The 8,046-nt window shown below is 37.2% G+C and overlaps 1 long non-coding RNA gene across 1 annotated transcript; it reads left to right on the top strand.

The window, feature by feature from the left end:
* The first annotated feature begins 421 nt into the window (after window positions 1-421).
* LOC109156953 lies at window positions 422-1,140 on the top strand. Its single transcript, XR_002050138.1, has 2 exons — window positions 422-596; window positions 739-1,140. It is a non-coding gene; the product is annotated as an uncharacterized LOC109156953 (long non-coding RNA).
* Window positions 1,141-8,046: the final 6,906 nt, after the last annotated feature.

Here is an 8,046-nt window from a genome sequence, read left to right as displayed (position 1 = left end):
CACCGATTAGTAGTCCAACATCAATCAAATATGTTTTCTCAAATCTCTCTTTATCTATTTTATTGCTTTTGTTATGCAATTCTAAAATTTATTTACAGTGTTTTACATAAAATTTCAAAATCAAAATCTAAACATTTAGGATTTATAATAATAATAATAGTAATAATAATAATAATAATATATTTATTATTATTATTATTATTATTATTATTATTATTATTATTAAGTATAGACATTTTAAATTTTATATTAATTATTCCCTTTCAATTTTCATGTATATCAAATTTCCAGTAATTTTATTTTTACCAACCAAACACTAAAATTTAAATTACTAATTTAAATAATTCCGCGTAATTATTTCGCAGCGGCACCACATGGGTTTTGCATATACTAACAACGCATTGAAAACAACAAATCCCACTAGCTATTTATACCACCATCTCACCTCTCAAGTCTCACCTCCATCTCCATCTTCGCCACAAAATGTGTATTGCTTCCTCAGACCAGATTCCATGGCGCAACCTCAACAATATTATTCCTACGCATAAAAAGCGGTGGAGCCGACGTTCCAAGTTCCAAGTCCACAGCCTAACAAGGTATATATATATATATATACCCATAACCCATCTTTCAAAACCAATAATCTCATATGATCGGTCTTTTGTTTTCTGTTTTCATGTCGGGTAATACTCGATCTTTTGAAATTAAGGGTTACGACGTTTGTTGTTGGTTGGTCAGGAAACTGCAGAAGAAGAGACGAGGAGGAGAGAAAGACGAGGAGATTAAGGTTATGAACTTGGAATTGTACTTGAAGAACATAAGTATGATGAAAGAGAATGAGATTTTGAGGAAGAAGGCTAGCCTCCTGCAGCAAGAGAACCTTGCTTTACTCTCTCACTTTCAACAGAGGTTTAATTACTTGCCTCCACCCTGTCTCCACCCACTTTAATGTATATATTATATATATTATTGCTACCTATATATAATGTATTTATTATATTCATTAGTTCAACTCCTTGTTCGTTTCTCCGCCGCCGCCGTTGCCTCGCCGGAATCTTTTGTCACGTTCTGCTAATAACTTAGTATTAATGATGGATATTCATCACTAGTATTATTTCACGAAATTAATTACCCTTCTCTGATCTTTTTTTTTTTTTTTTGTCTATCTACAAAATCTTTGGTCGTTAAAATTAAAAAGTTTGGGGTGGGCGTTTTGGTTTGGTTTTTTCCAGTTTTGGATTTTTTTTGTTTTGAAAAAAATGAAGTCATTCGATTTTAAATTTTAGTACGATTTGAAATAGTTTGCTTTTGGTTAGATTTGATAATTCAAACATTTCTTAGCTACTTCTTGCACACATAATTATTTATTTATTTTTTACTAATAATATAAATTTGAAAATCTAAACAACAAGTCCACAATGGATATTTCAAATTTCTCAATCTAAAATAAGTCTAAATCGAACCGACTTTTTCACCTGGGTCTGCCATTCGACAACAACGTCACAAACTCTCAAAGAAAAAATTGAGAATAAAGAATAATTGTGAAAATTTGGGTTAAAGAATTGAGAATTTAGTATATATATACATTTGGGTAAATTTGTAAATATAAAAGCATTTGGGTATAAATAAAATATAGAATTATTTAATGTGTATATGTAAAAAAAAAAATCATCCGATTTTTAACTGAACCGAACTGAAACCATTCAGTTTATAAAATATAAAACCAATTGATTTTTAATAATAAACCAAAACTTAACTGTTCGGTTCGACTCGATTCAGATAACCCGAATCACCCCCCTAAAAAAGTGGTACATGTTTAGTTAATTATATATTTTCAGAGTTCAAAAAGTACTACTCCGAATACTTTTAGATGTATATATTTGATACGTCGACTAAGTGATGTATTTACTTTCAATAATGATATTTTTTCCCGTCAGTCTCCCCATGTTCATGTCTTGACGTAATAATAGAATTTCTTATTTATTATTGTGAATTGATTGATCCACCACGAGTTTTTAAAAAAAATTATTTATTAATTAAATATTAAAAAATTAGTCAAGTGATTTTACATCAAGATGTAAATATTATTATAAGGTAAATTTAGAAGGAGAGGGTAGCATCACTTATTTGATTTTACACATAATAAATGCATTGAGGTAATAGACATTGTTGTCCTTGTGAAAATGGACATTTTTTTTTAGACATCTCATTATGGTAAAAATAATAATTTTTTTATGGATTGGAAAGTAAATTATAAAAAATTATAAAGTTTGTCTCTTTCTATTTTAAAAAATTGACACTACTATTACTATCAACAATCAACATGACTTTTTCTTTAAAAAATTTAAAATTATAATTTAATATATTGAATATCTCCATAAAGCGTGTTGTATACGAAGTGCATTAAGATACTGTTTATGGAGCTTGACTTGGTTTACTAATGAAATCAAGTCAAAGCATCTTAATTAGAATCCGTCTGCATGGGTAGCTCAACTGGTTATAAAAGTGAAATTTTAAAAGAATGACCAGAGATCAAGTCTCACCAGCAGTAGTGTGGGTGTAACCTCTCAAAGTGAGGGGGGCTCCTTGTGCGCAGTGAGCACCGGTCTAGCCTCAATGATTCATGTTTAGTTGAGTTATCATGATTTACATCCTCCCAAATGCTCTGTCGGGTTGGGGTTTAACTTTTTGGAAGAATGATAATTAGAGTCCATTTAATTTGAAGAAATTAATTATATCTCAATATATATTTAACCTTCCAAGATTATTATATTTATTACTATCAATTATAATGAGAAAAATAGACCGATGAAAAAAAATATTTATTGTTAAAAAGTATACACGATTCTTGCACCAGAAAGTTATAAGTTCGATTATTATCATCCACGTAAAACTTTTTCGGTCAAGCCACTATTACACTTTGTGAGTTATTATAGGACAGCAGGGCTTACGCAATGCATACCCCCTTAGTGGTTGCAGGATTTCCTTGTTATTAAAAAAAATGTACTCATTACTTATATTGACATACCAACAAAAATTATAACCAACATGGTTGGCGTGGTGGTTCAACACCTCGTCCCTTAAGTATGAGGTTGGGAGCTCGATCTCCACCCATGTGAATGGAGCAAACCATTTGACTAGTCTCTTACCACTTGACAGTAGGGATGGGGGATAGGTCTTCTAGCTGTTGTCCGGAAGACTTGTCTATTGGATAGCTACCAACAAAAATCATCACATATAATAAATTCATAATTTTATCGTCTGAAATAATCTTTAAATAAAAACGTGAAATAATAAAATATTTATTTTATTTATAATATATCACTTAATTAATGTATTAATGTATATTTTTATTAAAAATGACAATTGCTTTTTATGGAAATTGAATTTGTACGATAAAAAAAAATCAGGAGAAATTCATTTCCTCTGGATCCCTATATGAATTATGGATGTACCTTGAACTGTGGATATATATAATTAGTTAGAAAAGGAAGTAATGGAAGTGAATAAAAAGTTTCCAAGAAAGCTGCCAAGCTAGTTGAAGAAGCCTTTGTGCATTATCACTTCAAAACTTAAAAGCAATCTGCAAAATACGATGATGGGTTGGTGACTATTGTATATTGGAATAATTGTTTTGAGAATTTTAAAATTGTTACCCTTATATCGTAGAAATGATAAAATTGTACAATGTATTTTGCTAAGAGAAAAAAATAATATAACTTTATTTTTTATCTGAGCATAAGGTGTTAAGGATATATGTGGCTGACATCTTTTGTATGATTAATTCTAGTTGCATTCCTTTTATGTAGCATTGTTAGACTGGTTGTTACAACAACATGCTAACTACCTACTATCTTCTCTCTCTTGTATGATATTTAAAGCTGATTGTTTTACATCAATAATATCAGTTGAGTTCATAATCTATTATAGTATCAAGAGCCTAATTTCTCCTACGAAGTTTTTTTTTCTCCTTCCCCTTCCAAATGGCTTACGCTACTACAACCACAATAATCCAATTAAATGCCCCAACACACTTCCTAGTTAAACTCACGACCGTGAATTTCCCAGTGTGGCGGCGTCAAATTCATGCCACACTTGTTGGGTTTAATCTCTTTGGCTATGTTGATGGTACAACCACGGAACCAGCTAAATTCACTGATCCTGCTCAAACTTCTGTCAACCCGGCTCATTTAGCTTAGTATCGTCAAGACCAAGTTATTGTCAGTGCTCTACTTGGGAGCTGTACTGACACCATACAGCCCCTTATCTCCTCGGCTACGATAGCCCATGATGCGTGGCAACGTCTTGTTGCTAGTTACACCAGTGCCTCACGAGGACGTGTCATATCCCTCAAGGTCAAACTCACGAGGAATCCGCGAGGGTCTCGATCCATCACCACTTATCTCAATGACATGCGAGTCATAGCTGATGATTTAGCGTTGGCTCAGTGTCCCGTATCTGACGAAGATCTAATCATCTATGTATTAACTCAGCTAGGCGAGGATTACAGTTCCATCACACCGGCCATCCGCGTTCGTGAGAAGCCTCTTTCTTTTGGCGAGTTGGCAGATGTGTTGACTGACCATGAACGCCAATTGATAGACGCAGATGCTTTGCGTCAGTCCTTTTTTACTACTGCTAATGTTACTCAACGCACCTCGTCACCCCCGCGGCGCAACCACCAGTCCAACACCAACCGGAGGGCTCGCAACAATAACAATCATTATGGCTCCACTCGGCAACAAGGGGCACACAATCGCTCAGGTATGTCTGTAAGTTTTGTTATCTTACAGGTCATGAAACAAGGGTGTGTCGCAAGCTAGCCCGATTTTTAAAGGAGCATGATGTTCCTCCTGTGCAATCCTATGTATCTCCTACAGCCAATTCAATGACTAGGGCTTCTCCTCCCTGGATGTTTGATAGTGGGGCGTCTACTATAAGGATTTGCCCGGGATGTATGTATTTGGACTCTACCATCCTAGTTATACTTAATATTTATCATGTGTGTGTGTGTATATATATACTATGTAATTTATTGTGAATATGATTGAGATAATCCTGACCTAATTTGGTATCAACGTTCAGGTTTCTCATGGTCGAAGGTAATGACAGTTCTGAGCGGACGGTTTCCGAGAACACTACTTCATTGTCGTTGGTGGCTCTCACATCATTATCCACGGCGCATCATTTTTTTTTCAATCAAGCTAACGAACCAGAATTATCTGTTTTGGCGTACACAGCTCGTTCCGTTTCTCCGAGGACAAAATTTGCTTGGCTACGTTGATAGATCCTTCCCATGCCCGCTAGTCATGCTCTCTGTTGCGTCTGGTGGAGTTGCTTCGTCCGGCGGTGGTGCTGCTCCAGCTCCGGTGTTGAATCCTGCTTATGCGACTTGGGTGCAACAAGACTAGTCCATTATCTCCATGCTGATCTCTTCATTGTCGGAATAGACGATGCACTTGGCAGTTAGACACACCACTTCTCATCAGGTTTGGAGTGTCACTGAATAGGCTTTGGGTTCATCTACATGTGCACGAGCGTAGAGGCTTCTTGGACAACTCCAGAATCTCCGAGTAGGTGATAGTTTCGTCTCCGAGTTCTTAGGTCGTGCTCAAGTTCTAGTTGAGGAGTTTTCTCTCATCGGGGGGCATGTATCTTTGGACGAACAAAACCTTTACGTGTTTCGGGGTTTACATTCAGAGTGTCAGTCGATGGTGTCCTTTCTCACTACGCAAGGTACACCGATTACTCTTGCAGAGTTTTCCGATCATCTAGTAGCCCAGGAATTCATCTACGCTGATGATTTTCTTGCTACTGGATCTTCTTGTGATGTGTTGTCGTCTACTGCTATGGTGGTCGTGGCCGGTGGCAGAGGTCGTTGACGATAGTCGGCTCCCTGGTGTCAAATTTGCAGCGGTCTGGGTGACACGACAGTTCACTGCTTCTGGCGGTATCACGACTCTCCGGCGCCTCAGGTTCATATGGTGACTAATGATGGCGTTCCGGACATCTCGGCTCTATCAGATTCTGAGGTCTATCGTGGTTTTGACATGTTGCGTGTTGGTAATGGTGCAGGTTTGCCTATATCTAGTGTTGGTCATGCTACCCTTAATACCCCATCTAGGTTGTTAATTTTGTCTAATGTGCTTCATGTTTTGGGTCTGTCTACCTCTTTATTATCTGTGTAACATTTTGCGTATGATAATAATGTCTTTTTTGAGTTTCACCCATCTTTTTTTGTTGTGAAGGATCTTGTCACCAAGAAAATTCTACTTTAAGGTCCTAGTTTGGGTGGTTTGTATGCATTGCCTATGTCTTGTTCTGTGCCCATTGTTTTCTATATGCTCGTTGTCTCCCTCTATTTGGCATCAATGGCTTGGTCATCCACATAGTCGAGTGTTGAGTCAAATTCTACATCATTTGCCTGTTATTTCGAATTCTAGTGGTTCGTTATTGTCTTTATGTAGTTCTTGCCAACTAGGCAAGTCTTCTTGATTTCCTTTACCTAGTCTTAAATCTTCTAGTACTCGTGTGTTGGATCTAGTGTATACAGACATTTTGGGCCCAAGTCCTTGTTTATCTTCCAATGATTTTCGCTATTATGTGATTTTTGTTGATGATTTTTCACGATATATTTGGTTCTTTCCTTTGCTTTTAAAGTATGACTTATATGCTATTTTTTGAACAATTTCGGGCATTGGTTGAACGTTCATTTTCTTGCAAAATTAAAGCCATCTAGTATGATCTTGGGGGGAGTATAAAAAGTTGCATTCGATACTTGTTAAACTTGTTATTAGTCACCGTTATTCTTATGCTTATATTTATGAGCAGAATGGTAGAGTTGATCGAGCGTCGTCACAAGCATATTGTTGAGACGGGCCTCGCTCTAATAGCTCAAGCTTCTGTTCCTCATCGTTTATGGGATTATTCCTTTGAAATGGCGGGATATTTAATCAATAAGATGCCTTCGTCCACATTGGCTAATTCCAGTCTGCATCACATCTTGCATCGTTCTTCGTCATCCTACTCGTTTCTTTGTGTCTTTGGTTGCCTCTGCTTTCATTTTTTGCGTCCTTATAATCGGCATAAAATGAATTATAGGTCCACTCCTTGTGTCATTTTAGATTATCCACCATCGTTTCAGGGGCATAGGTGCATGGACCTAAACACTAACAAGGTTTTTGTCTGCATGAATGTTCCTTTTGATGAATTCGTGTTTCCTTTTGCTTAGCAGGTGAGTGTGCCTAAGGCGTTGTCTAGTAAGGGTTCCTCTGACCATTGGGGTGTTGCTGCTTTGTCTCGGTCTGTTGATTCCTTACCACCGAGGCAGAGTCCTACTGTGTTGTCTATTACTGTGCCTGCTAGTCGACCATCTCATTGCCATCTTGTGTCACGTCAATCGGCTGCCCGGACACATCCTATTGTGCTTCGGCATATGACTCGTGCTGCAGAGGCTAGTGTGTCCCCGATTGCTCTTTCCACGACTGTTGGTTTGCCAGATCCCACGTGTTACTCTCAAGTTGTGCGGTTTCTTGAGTGGTGTGAGGCTATGGACCTAGAGTTCAATGTTATATTGCATAATGGCACGTGGGGATTGGTTCCCTATCATCTAGGTATGAATGTTGTGGGTTGCAAATGGGTCTTTCGCATTAAGCGAAAGGCTGATGGTTTAGTTGAATGTCATGGTGGCTAAGGGTTTTAATCAGGTTGCAGGTGAGGATTTCTTTGACACCTTTAACCCCATTGTCAAGCCCACTACTGTACGGTTGCTTCTTTCGTTGGTTGTATATTCTGGTTGGGTCATTAGGCAGTTGGATGTTCACAATGCTTTTGTAAATGGCAATATGTCTGAGAAAGTATTTATGCGTGAACCGACTGGGTATGTTGATGTTGTTTTTCCTGACCACGTGTGTTTATTGCAGCGATCCTTGTATGGTCTTAAGTAGGCTCATCGGGCTTGGTTTACCCAGCTACGTGACTTTCTGCTCTCTGTTGGGTTTTGTGAACTAAAGACAGATGTATCTCTTTTTATATATGTGCAGGGTG

The sequence above is a fragment of the Ipomoea nil genome, unplaced genomic scaffold, assembly GCF_001879475.1.
Source record: "Ipomoea nil cultivar Tokyo-kokei standard unplaced genomic scaffold, Asagao_1.1 scaffold2760, whole genome shotgun sequence".
In the NCBI taxonomy this organism is placed as follows: domain Eukaryota; kingdom Viridiplantae; phylum Streptophyta; class Magnoliopsida; order Solanales; family Convolvulaceae; genus Ipomoea; species Ipomoea nil.
Note: the sequence above shows the minus strand (reverse complement) of the source record. Positions and strands in the feature narration are given on the sequence as shown.